The sequence below is a fragment of the Neophocaena asiaeorientalis genome, unplaced genomic scaffold, assembly GCF_003031525.2.
Source record: "Neophocaena asiaeorientalis asiaeorientalis breed wild unplaced genomic scaffold, Neophocaena_asiaeorientalis_V1.1 scaffold540, whole genome shotgun sequence".
NCBI lineage: Eukaryota > Metazoa > Chordata > Mammalia > Artiodactyla > Phocoenidae > Neophocaena > Neophocaena asiaeorientalis.
The window spans coordinates 410,472-422,851 of NW_020172141.1; the positions used below are offsets into that span (position 1 = coordinate 410,472).

Sequence of the window (12,380 nt, forward strand, 5' to 3'; positions counted from 1 at the left end):
TATATATATATATATATACACTTTTTCAGATTCTTTCCCTTATAGCTTATCACAAAATACTAAGTATAGTTCCCTGTGCTATACAGTAGGTCCTTGTTGGTGGAGTCTCCTTTTTAAGGATGCAGATCCCATCATGGGTGTCCACCTTCCTGACTTCATTACCTCCCAAAGGCCCCACGTTTTAATTCCATCACGTTGGGGGTTAGGATTTCAATACGTGTATTTCAGGGGGGGGAACTCAAACATTCACTACATCCCAGTCACCTTTTATCTGGTTTCATTTCTTTCTTTCCTTTGTGACTTGCCCATTCATGATATTTGCCCATTTTTCTATTTCTATCCCATTTTTAAAATTGTCTTAAAAAGCACTTTCCATACTAAGAACATTAGTCCTTTGTTATATGTGGTGCAAATATTTTTCTGGTTTGCTACGTATATTTCAAACCTATTTTCGTTTTTTTAAACTTTTAAAAGTTTGGGTAATCATATTTACCCATCTTTTCTGTATAATTCCCAAGCACTCCAGTCCAATGTACTGTCTGTTAATGTCTTTCTTGCTTCATTTACTTCTGAATGATGCTCAGCTGCATCTACAATGTATGTTTCATGCTGGCCTTCCTCCCATAGTTGCTCTGCATTTTGTAGGAGGACTTTGGTAAGCCATCTCTTCACATATTAGAAATACACGTGATACACTTGCTGCATCCTTGTTTGGCCATAAACATCTTCTTTTCTTTTCTAATCTCTGCATTTTATTGATAGCTTAACTGGGTATAGAATTCCAGATCCAATATAGTTTCTTCTTAGAAATTTGAATATATTGCTCCTCTAACATAACTCAGTGTTGCTGCTCAGAAGTGCATATTAATATGTTCATCTTTCCCTGGGCGTGACCCCTCTTTTCTCTCTGGAAGCTTTAAGGACATTCACTTAATGCTTTGAGTTAGGAAATTTCAGCATGATACATCTATATGTGAGTTATTTTCTCATTTATCCTTCTCCATACTCAGGAGATGCTCAGTATTAAGAGTCACGACTACTCTCAGTTCAGGGAGTTTTATTTTTTTCTTTAATGTCTGTACTTATGTTTTATCTTCTTATGCTTCTGCTCTCTCCTTCTAAGAAATCTACTAGATTGCTGTCAGGCCTCCTAGATTTGACATTTGTGTTTCCTAACTTTTCCCATATATTTTGTTTATCTTTTTGCTCCCAGTTCTGAGAGATTCCTTTGATTTTACTTCCCAGATCAAAAACCTAATCTTAATCTTTGTCCAATTTATTATTCAACCTATCTAGTGAAATCTTTACTTTTGCAGTAATATCTTCATTTTGAAACATTTTTTCTTACTCTCTGATTGGTACCTTTGCAAAAGAGACTGCCCTTAATTTGTGGTTACGGTATCTGCCTAAACCTGTAGGCAGAAATCAGAATGTTTTTAAATAGTTCTCATCTTTTTCCTGAATGATCTCTTTTTTCCCTCCTCTGGGATTATTTAGTTTGTGTTTAATGATCCTTCTCTTTCTCTTTCATGCTTCTGAGTTTTTTTAATACCTTGCAGTCTTTGTTTGCAAGAGCTTTTTTTGGTTTCTTTTTAATGACAGGCTACTCTGACATGTGCAGACAATTGGTGTGCCTTTCCTCAGCAGTTGTATATGTCTCTTTCATAACAGGCCTTTTTCTTAAACAGAAGGACCAAATGTGAGGTTTCACTCAGCAAGCATAATTATAGGCAGGCTCTCTTCTCATGTTTGGGGACCAGGAATATGAAAGCAGGGTAGGGACCCCCATAACTGTCAGTGCAAAGCCCTCTGAGCATGGAGCCTTTGAGTGCTTCAATTTTGCTGTTTCTCTGGCAGTCTCCAACACCCTTGCCAGGAACTCTTCCAGGGTAGGATGGATGTAAGTCATTTGTTCACTTCTCCCCCTGAAAGGTGCAGTTGGATCCCCACGTTCCTTGAGTCTGTAGGGATCTATGATGACGTCGATCCATAGATTATTAACTGAAGGGATGTAACCAGTTCTGGGCCTGGGCCAGCTGTCACTTCCTGTTTTTTAGAGCATGAGCTCTGGGGAAAGTCAGATGTGGCATGTAAGAAGTCCAGCTCCCGGAAGACGACCATGCTGTGAGGAAGCCAGCACTAGCCACGTGGAGAGGTTGTTTGGAGAGACAGACACAGGGCCAGGCCCCAGATACCCAAGCCACTCGGATGGCTTGTGCCAGGCGCGAGACACGAATGAGGAAACCTTCAGATGGCTCCATCTCCCTGCTCACCCACGAGAGACAGACCGTCGAACCGAGCCCAGTCAACCCACAGGAAGATGAGAGATGATAATACATAATGCTTTTTTTTTTTTTTTTTTTTTTTTTTTTTTTTGACTGCATCGGCAGGCGGACTCCCAACCACTGCGCCACCAGGGAAGCCCCATAATGCTTTTTAACTGTTAAATTTCAGAGTGGTTTGTTACGAAGCAATGATAATAGATCACCCATTTCTTGTGGTAACAGATCAAATACTTTCTCTAGAAAGCAGTTTCCAGGCTTTGGCCTGAATGTAAAAGCCGTGGCTGCCAGCAACTCTGTTGAAGAGAAAAGGACCTACTGCCATAGGCTTTAAAATGCAGTTCTTCAATAAAAACCTTGAAGATGACCTCTGGCCCACACTTGCACCTGGGGACGCTAACGTGGGCCTTCTCTGGGCTCCTCTGAGAAGACCGACGTTTAACTCTGGTGCCTCGGGCTGTGGTTTCTTCTCATTTTTCTCTGTGAATCAGGTGAAGACTATATTGTATCCTCCAGACAGTCCCCAAAATTTAAGAGTTACTGATGGTATCTATTTCTTTTTCCCCCGCTCTGTTATAGGGTGTGTGTGTGTGTGTGTGTGTGTGTGTGTGTGTGTGTGTGTATGTGTGTGTGTGTAATTTCAATGTAAACTTGAAAGAATATGGAAGTAGCAACACATGCTTAGGCTTCCATCTTGAAACAGAAACTTAGTAAATTCCTAAATAGAACTCAGTGATAAGAGCTCATGTATTTTAGATAGTTTAGCAGTACTGGGCAAGTGAAGAATGCACCATCTGCTAATATCTCATAAAAATAATTAGGTGGGGGAAATTCATGCAAAAACACAGTTAAATGAATATTCCCAAAGGAGAGTACTGTATTTCCCCACGTTGTCACAGGCTGGCCTCGCCTCTCACACATGCACTGAAGCAGCATAAAGGGCCGCATCAGACAACAGGGAAAAAAATGACACAGGATTTTGTGGCCTGAAAACCATGGAGGTAAGTATTCAATATTTCTGTGAATTTGAAGAATTTATATTTTATGTTGTCCTCTTTGGTGGAGGAGGGCAGGGCAGCAGAAAATAACTGACTTCTTGCTTGACTAGGTGGAGGAGAGGAGATATATCTTTCCAAGTGGAGGGACATCAGACAAGTTCACTATGGGTTGTATGCTGGGTTCAAAGGCCGCCGTGAGGCACCGGTAAATGTACTAGGGAACTGCCTGGGATGACTTCTCTGTGAAGCCAGAAGACTTCTATTACCTCTGGTTGCTTGTTAAGCTCGGCAGAAGTTTCCTCAGAGATGCAAATTTTAATGCACGAATCCTGTGGTCTCTAAAGTCTGAGGGGCTGACTTTGGAGAGAAGGGGATGGGGACCTGGGAGAAAAATTCCCAAGGATTAAAATGGAAAATGAAAGAATTGGACAGTTTTGACCGGCCACCTGAAATAGACAGGTTTCCTGGGAGGGTTACAAGTGGGGTACCTCTTAAATCTGTTATAATTTGAGTATCTGTTGGTCCATTTATTTATAGACATGATTGATTATGTAGGTGGTGAAGCAGGGGTGCAAGGCCACAGGCTGGGCCCTCACCTGTGCTCTCATCCAGACCATTCAGCTCTGGCCCAAACCTCAGATATTCCATGCAGCCTTACAGTTTACCACACTCAACTTCCTTGGAAGGCCAGGGACTATTATTATCATCATCATCATCATTACCATTATTGTTGTTATTTTTATTAGTATTTGGACAAGCTTCTTGGAATTTTGCTCCCAAAGCAACTCATCCGAATATTCCTTCCAGCTTATGTGCAGTTGAGTTGTAAATACGGTATTCTCCGCTTACTGTCAGTGACGTTTTAGTGACAGTCTTAGACTGATGTCCCATACAGGTGTTGCATTGACCTGCCTCTTAATCTGGCTATGTTCTAGTCTGACTTTCAGGGCAGAATCACAAGAAATGAGTCAGTAAAAGCTTAAGAAGGATCAGACATAGCTCCACCTAAAAATCAATAGAGCTCAGGAGATACCAATGTTAAAAACTTTTAAGACTCTTTCCATCTAGATAAGCTTACCACGATTTCTCCCCAACCCCCTGTCTGGTTCCCATAGCAGTTATTTTCAAACTTTAACGGGCCTAAGAGTCACCTCGGGAATTGGCTAAAAAAATCAGGTCACTAGAAATTCTGCTTTGTTGGCTTTGGAGTGAGGTTCAGAAATACCATTTCTAATAAGAAACCCACCCTAGTAAATTTTGATTCAGGTGGAGCATTGACTTCACACTAAGAAACAACAGGTACAAATTACACAAAGTAAACCTTACTTGACCTGAAAAGCTGGGTGTATTTATTTAAGATGAGGAGGGGACTTTTATTTATTTATTTATTTATTTTTTTTCAGTACGTGGGGTTCTCACTGTCATGGTCTCTCCTGTTGCGGAGCATAGGCTCCAGACGCGCAGGCTCAGCGGCCATGGCTCACGGGCCTAGCCGCTCCACGGCATGTGGGATCTTCCCAGACTGGGGCACGAACCCATGTCCCCTGCATCGGCAGGCGGACTCTCAACCACTGCGCCACCAGGGAAGCCCAAGGAGGGAACTTTTAAAAAGGGGTATTATGCAGCTTCATCCTTTTCTGTACTTCAGTGCAGAGAGAAGAACCCCAAAGAAAGGAGTGTATGGCAGTTACCAATAAAGAAAAAATAAATAAAGGCAAATCAATCAATCACTGACAGTTACAGATTATAAAATAAGGAGTGATCTGGGGATGATTGGGTATGCTTTAAAATAATCCTTGGGGAAATGCTCCTGTAAGAGGTACCTGAGAACAATGAGGAGAGAAGGCTTACGTCAGGGAGAAGAGGACTCATAGGTCCCTCAATTCAGCCGAGGGAATAAATGAGCCCCCAAATGGATCACCTCCATAGGAGAAACATCACAGAAAATGAAAATGGGAAAGGATCGGCTAAAATTTGTTATGTCAAGCAGGTTTTATCTCTATTTCCAAGTCTGATCAATTGGTAGTGGCTCCCTGGAGCACTTTGTCAAGAGAGATTGCGAAGCCATTTCTAAGCTTAGAGGGGATGTGCGTGATTGATTAGTTATGTCTGCCATGGGCGGAGGAGGAGGAGGAGGAGGAGGAGGAGGAGGAGGAGGAGGAGGAGGAGGGAGAGAATCAGATGCATCCTTGCAATTTCTGCTTAGTCAGTGATTGTGAAGTTATACAAGTTCCACTGCAGTAGAAAGACTTGGTCATTCCCGCTAAGTATCATCTCTTTCCTGCTATTTCCAATCAGGAAAGGGTTTTCCATGTGAACAATAATTTAAACTCATTGAGATATTATGTTTACGCTGCTAAAGATGGTTGCTATGCCAGAACATCTCAAATACTTCCCTGGTGGAAATGCAGACCTGCTGTCCTTGTGCATTCTGCATCACAGACTTTCTTAGCTGGGTCTTCCATACTCCTTGCTTTGCCCAATTTTACAAGAGAGAAGGAAGGGCAGTAAGCAGCTGTGCCTCTTTCCTGTTCCACTCAAGGCCTCAACTGCCAGGCATTTCCATTCCTGCTGCAGCAATCTCAAGTTTTCAAACACAAAACAATGAGCTGTACTTCATAAAACGTCTGGTGGGCCGGCCTTCAAAGAACAAACTCTATATAAGTATCAAATTAAAAAACAAAAGATTGGTGTGCTTATATGTAATTGAGAGGCTCATTGCCAATCAGCCATGTCTGTTCATTCAAGTGAGTGCCTGTCAACACTTTGTTGGCCTCATTTGACTTACTGCATGTATGTGAAAGAAAGAAATTGCACTACAGAATACTTTTAAAGAAATTCAGATTTTTCTCCAGTTTAGATTTCCCATTCTTTAGTAAATTTTTTTTTGGTAGCTTCCTTGTCTACCTCACCACCACCCCCCCCTTACTTCTTTCTTTCTAACAGCTCCCAATTTTGGTTGGGGATGCAAGTTGGTCTAGGGAAGCTGATTTTACCCCAGTTATATAGAGAAAGCATATGACTGACCAATCAGAGCATTTGTTCTGCCTGACCACAGTGATTGGCTCAATGTTGGGCATGTGACTGTAGCCATCCAATTAGAGTGATACCTAGGACTTTTGCTGGGAATAAAGACGGCATCTCTTTTATTGGTGGGAGCTGTGTAGCTCTTGAAAGTGATCCTAGAGTGAAGAAGAGAGCCAGCCTTAGGAGAAGACAACTCTGAAGAGAACATTGTGAAAAACAAAAAAAGCCCTTGGTGACATTATTCAGCTGCTCTACCTGTGGATTTTTCAGGCAAATGAATCAGTGTATCTTCTCTGTTGTTAAAGCCAGTGTTAATTAGCGTTTTGCTTCTCTGGTCCTTGTAATGCTAGCTGATACACCCAGTCAATCTGAATCAGGAGAATCCATTTCATCGGCACTCTCTTTGTTTTTTATGACTCAACTTTTCCTTTTCTAATTTTTTTTGTGACCGAGATTTGGGAAGCTGGGTAATAAACAGCTGATAACGATTGGGATGAAAATCTCAGTCATGTTCCAAGGGATGCTTTGGAAAAGAATATGCATCTTCTGAATAAATACCATTTACATGACGCTAACAGGAAGGGAACGGGAAATAGGCTGGTTTTGTTGTAGAGGAAAATGCCTGTGTACTATGGGGAGGAATTAATTATGCAAAATAGTGAAATATGTGCAGACAAATGCTGATTTGTCAACCTGTAAACTGAGCTTCCTAAATCTTAGTTTGCAATAAATTGAGTCATTTTCAAATATATTAGGCAAATGAGCTGAAACCCTAGTATAATATATGTATTTAATCCTGATGCCCATGCACGTACTACTTTCCATGGGATACGAACCGTCTGACCTCCGGGGCCAGATTTTATTACATCTTCTGTAAATACATCAGTGAATATTTCAGTTTCTTGTTTCTGCCACAGTAACAGCATAGCTGCTCAGAGACTAAAACGGGATAATGAAACTGAATCACAGATTTACACATGTGAGGGGGATGCAGAGAAGAGTCTATCCAGCTAGCTTTCCAGGCAGCCCTGGAAGTGGGCACAGTGACCTTTGATCTAATACGCCTTTAGGAATTTCCCTTGCAGATCAGAGCAGAAAATATAGCAAGCTCCCTGAAGACAGTTTAAGAAGGAGTAACTAGAGACAAACTACTCCTGGGCAAATAGCTTCAGAGTCTCGTACAAAAGTGAAAGATGCAGGAGAGGAATGGATAGAGACTACGACAGGAAGCTGTTGGTTTGGAATTGCCTTTGTTCATCTCAGTATGCAGTTAGCCATGTCTGGATGTCATGGCCTAGACCCAGATGCTGGGCGAGGGTTGGGACTCTAACACTTCTTGCTTCCAGCCTCAGGAGAGCTACAGAGCCCCCCGTGGAATTGGGTTAGCCCTGCAGGAAGGACAAAGCAGCCCTGGAAGTTTGAGTGTTCCTCTTGGAGCCTTCCCTGGTTGTTTAGACACTCCAGTGGTAAAGGAGAAATTAACAGATATCTCAGAAATACCATTGGAGGACATCATGGAGAAGACGTGATCGCTGGTGAACCTGCAAGCTGGACCCTGGCAATCAGAGGCTCCTTGCCCCTCCTGTCCCTGGAATGTACGTTCTGACCACCGTTCCCACAGCGGGAGCCATATTCAAGGACTCAGCCTTGAGAGAGTCATGTGTTGCCAAGACCATCTGGACGGCGTACATGACTGAACCCAGTTAAGGCCTCTACATAAACGTTTAAGATTCTGGCGGGCAGGTGCAGAGGCCTGCTCGTCCCGGACAAGCCTTGTATGTAAGTTTCCTTGCTTATTCAACCTGCCATTAACCAGTGTGGAGCAGTCTGCCTCTTTCTTGGGTCTCTCCTTGCCCTCTGTGTATGGGGGTAGTTTGGGATTTCAACAGGGGGAACTCCTGAGTTTGCAGAGCAACAAATGTACTTGATGAAGTGATCTCGGGTAGGAGTAATTTCAGTGTTAAAAATGAAACAGGAGGAAGAAATACAGCAAGGGCTCTTAACTCCTCTCTGTTCCCTTGCCAACATGGTTCTGGGAACAGGTCTGGTGAGAGAAGTCACTGGACACTAGGTGTCCTAATTGCATTACTTTAGGTGAAAAGACCTTTTTCCTCTTTCAGATGCAGCTCCGCCTGATGCCACAGTCACCAACTCACTCCCTACCACCCCCACACACACACCCTGCCGCCAACAAAGGCTCCCATCTCCCCCTTCCTGTGCAGACAGTGTGAGTGCAGTGCCCATCACCTAGGAAAGCCATGCAGGGGCAGGAAGAAACTTGCAGGGGGTGTGAAGGCCCCTTGGACCTCGAAAAACTCTGGTCATCATTTATATTTAGAAAAGGATATTTTTCAGAGCTTCTCTTTTCCAAAAATATATTTTATTTTTGAATAAGCAATTAATGCACATGGTTTAACCTCCAAGTTTTGAAATGATGCACAAAGGAAAAAAAAAAAGCCTCCCTTCCACCCCTGATCCTCAGCAAAAACCTTCCCTTTCCAGAGGCAACCCAGTGTTATTGGTCTTTTCTGTAGTCTTCCTGTAGAATTTTACGCATTTGCCATCAGTGACAAGCGTATATGTAGTCCCATTGTTATAGAAATGGCAACATGTTACACATATTCTTCTGCATTGCTTTTTTCATTTCCTGTTCATGAAGGTAATTTCACATCAGTATATAAAGCACTTCCTTATACTTTTTCATGGCTGAATACTATTCCACTCTATGAATGTACTATAATTTCTTTAACAACTTGCCAACAAATTGGCATGTAGGTTGCTTCCATTGTTTTGCCGCTCAAGCAAAAATGCTGTATCAGTGGAATAATGCAGTACGTAACCTTTTGAGATAGGCTTTTTATATGCAGTGTAATTCCCTTGAGATTCATCCAGCTTGTTGCATATCTATAATTAGCTCCTTTTTATTGGTGACCAGTAGTTCATGATATGGATGTGTACCATCACTTAAATATTTATCATTGAAGGACATTTGGTTTTTTAAATTTGGGGTTTACGAGTAAGTTACGAGTAAGTTATTACTCATAATAAGTAATATGAGTAAGTAACTTACGAGTAAGTTACTACGAACATTCATGTACAGGTGTTCATGTGAACATAGGTTCTCATTTCTCTGGGATAAATGCCTAAGAGTGCATTTCTGGGTCATTTGTAATCGTATGTTTACTTTTTAAAGAAACCGCCAACCTTTTCCAGAGTGGCTGCACCATTTTATATTCCAGCCAGCAGTGGATGCGTGGCCCAGTTTCTCTGCATCGTCTTCAGCATTTGGTGTGGTTACCATTCTTAATTTTAACTATTCTGATATGAATATAGTGGTATCTCACGGTGGTTTTAATTTGTGTTTCCCTAATGGCTAATGATGCTGAACACCTTTTAATGTGTTCATTTACCTTCTGGAGATCCTCTTCAGTGAAACGCCTGTTCATGTATTTTGCCCATTTTCCAATTGGATTTTTTGCTTTTTGCTGTTGAGTTTTGAGTTTCTCTGTATATTCTAGATACCACTCCTTTGTCAGATATGTGCTTTGCACATATTTTCTTCCAGTCTTTGGCTTGTCATTTTATTTTCTTACGAGTGGCTTTCACAGAGCAGAAGTTAATTTTTATAAGATCCAACTGATCCGTTGTGGGTTTTTTTAATTTAGAAAAAAAATCAAGAAAGGTGACATGTATACTACCCCAATGTGATGGTTGAAAAGTGCACATTCTGTAGGAAAGTGTCAATAGAAATTGAGAACTGTAAGTGCCGTGATAGTGGAATGGAAACAGGCCTGAGATGGCTCACCAGGGCCATATGGTTCTTCCCATTTTACAGATTAAGGACACTGTACCTTGCCTTCACTTTTAGTTCAAAGACCTCTTCATGATCCCACAGTGAGCAAATTTCTGTGTGTATTTAGGCAGCATGATATAATCGGTCACATAATTATTCTGGTTGTTTTTACCATTTAGAAGACATGTGAAACCTTACCAATTCCCCAAGCCAATGGCATCTTTCCTTCTTTTGAACTCACTTCCAACCTGCTTTTTAAGAAAATAGCACCTAACATTCTCCCATTAAAATTATTTATGATGTGATGTGATAAGTAAGTATGGACTCCAAAGGCACCCCAGCTGACCTATCCCAGCCTCAGCAACTGTGGATACACGAAGGTTTCAAGATACACAAATTGAGCACATGGAATTTTTAAAAGATGAAAGGCCTTACAGAGATATTAACATATAATGGCATTTGATTATATGTCGAGAGAAAGGCCTTTCTGGAAGAGAGAATGTTATATGGAATCAGGATGGTCTTGGATCATTCAAGGTCACTAGAGCCCCCAGCCTGAGGTCTGAGCCTGTCTCTTGTTCTACAGGAAAAGTGGGTACCTGCAATCCAAGCCGGCAGTGCTCGTTTTGTTTCTAGACTGGCCTCTGTTGGTTCTTGCTTTGGCAAAAAGCTGAGCCTTTGGTGCACCTTCTTCTCCATGCCCAGGGTCTGGGAAGGCTCTGGAGGAAGCCACCTCTAAGAGTGGAGCTCTCCCCCGTCATGCTGTGTGATTATCAACTTAGCTCAGGCAGAAGCATCCTGCCTACTTGGCAAATCCTGAAAGGATGGCTGGGAGGGTACAGTGCCCCTGGTGAGCCGTCTCAAGCCTGTTTCCATTCCACTATCACGGCAGCTCTGCGGGAGCCTTGTTAAGAAGCAGAGATGTGCACTCTGTCCTGGTCCTGCAATGCCACCAGGAGATTTTGAGTGCCAAGGCTGCTGGCAGAGCTGTCCTACAGAGTGGGGTCGCCCAGACCAAGAACCCTTAGACTGGGGAGAGGCCACCAAAGACTGAGCTGTCCAAAATGCCTGTCCCAGGGAAGGCGTTAGGAGAGGTTGCTGGGGAAACACCTGGGGAAAGAGCCAGAGGTCTCTGCACCTCTTATTCCAGGAAGAGGACATCTCTGAGGACAGAATTGGATGGGCCCAGCCCACCCCGCAAGGCTGCCATGATTTGTGGCCCAGGAAACACAACAGAAGGTCAGCAATCACCCCTCCCCACTTTTGTGATAAAGGGAAGGATCCATGACTTGGATGCACTCCCATGTGCCCCAAGGAACCCACAGCACGTTGCTGGCATGATCCCGTCTCCGGAAGCCCTGCAGGTGTTCGATGCTGATGCCTGTGGCTGAAACTCAGGGTCTTTTCTTTCCTGGCCGGGCTGGGACCCAGGCCCATCACCACTGCCTTGGCCTCCTCTCCACTCCTGCTGACGCTGCATTCCTCCCTGTGTCTTTGCTGCATCCGCCACCTGGCCTGGCTCCTGGCCGAGCCTGTCCAGCTTCACCGTCTGCCATGTGGGCACCTCACCCTCCTCCCAGCAGGCCGTGTGTCTCCGGAGACAGTGTCCAAACCCCAGGGGGTCAAGGGCACTTCAGGGAAGCAAGCCAGCCCTGCTGGCAGCCCAACCAGTGCCTCCACCTTCCTAGCTGGGCAGTGATGCCTTGTGTTGCCTTAATTCTGTGTATTATAATTATAGAGAGACGGTCTAGAAGGGGAAATCAAGCTGCTTGTTTAAGAGTCTCTGTCCCCATCCTGTTTCCTCTTTTCTCTCTGCTTCAAGTCCCCATAGTCATTCATGTCAGAAAGAGGGAGTTTTTCTTTCACTTCTTTCCTACCTGCCCAGACTTCCTTTACTTAAAGCTCTCGGAGCTGGCTGGCTGTGTTAAGTGAGAACTAGGGAATTTAGAACATCCGTCCTTTCCCAGAAGTGCCCCTCTCTCAACCCTGCGTATACTTCGCTCAGCTCTCTATTTTGAAGCTCAGAAGCTTTCTCTTTGCCTCCCTCCCCAAACAGTCCCTATGCCTTTCCTCCCCATGGGACCAGCCCCCTCTCTTCCCCAGGTGGGTTAATGCCTTGAGCCTATCAGGGAACAGGTCATGGACGCAGACGGACAAAAGGGAAAAGCACATTAATATTTTAAAATCTTGTCATTATTACACGAGAAAAAGAGACTCTCTTCCACCAGCGCACACACACACACACACACACACACACACACACACACACACACACACGCC

At 43.4% G+C, this 12,380-nt stretch overlaps 1 long non-coding RNA gene across 2 annotated transcripts in view; it reads left to right on the forward strand.

Moving 5' to 3' along the window:
* The window catches only part of LOC112404797 (uncharacterized), a 23,889-nt gene that overhangs the window by 7,499 nt on the left and 4,010 nt on the right, over positions 1–12,380 (forward strand). The window contains exon 1 of one of the 2 annotated variants that reach the window (XR_003004167.1): positions 7,086–8,086. The exons of the other annotated variant lie outside the window; for it this stretch is intronic. This is a non-coding gene — a long non-coding RNA (uncharacterized LOC112404797). Of the gene's footprint in view, positions 1–7,085; positions 8,087–12,380 lie in introns of those variants that run through there. 2 annotated transcript variants of the gene reach the window in all.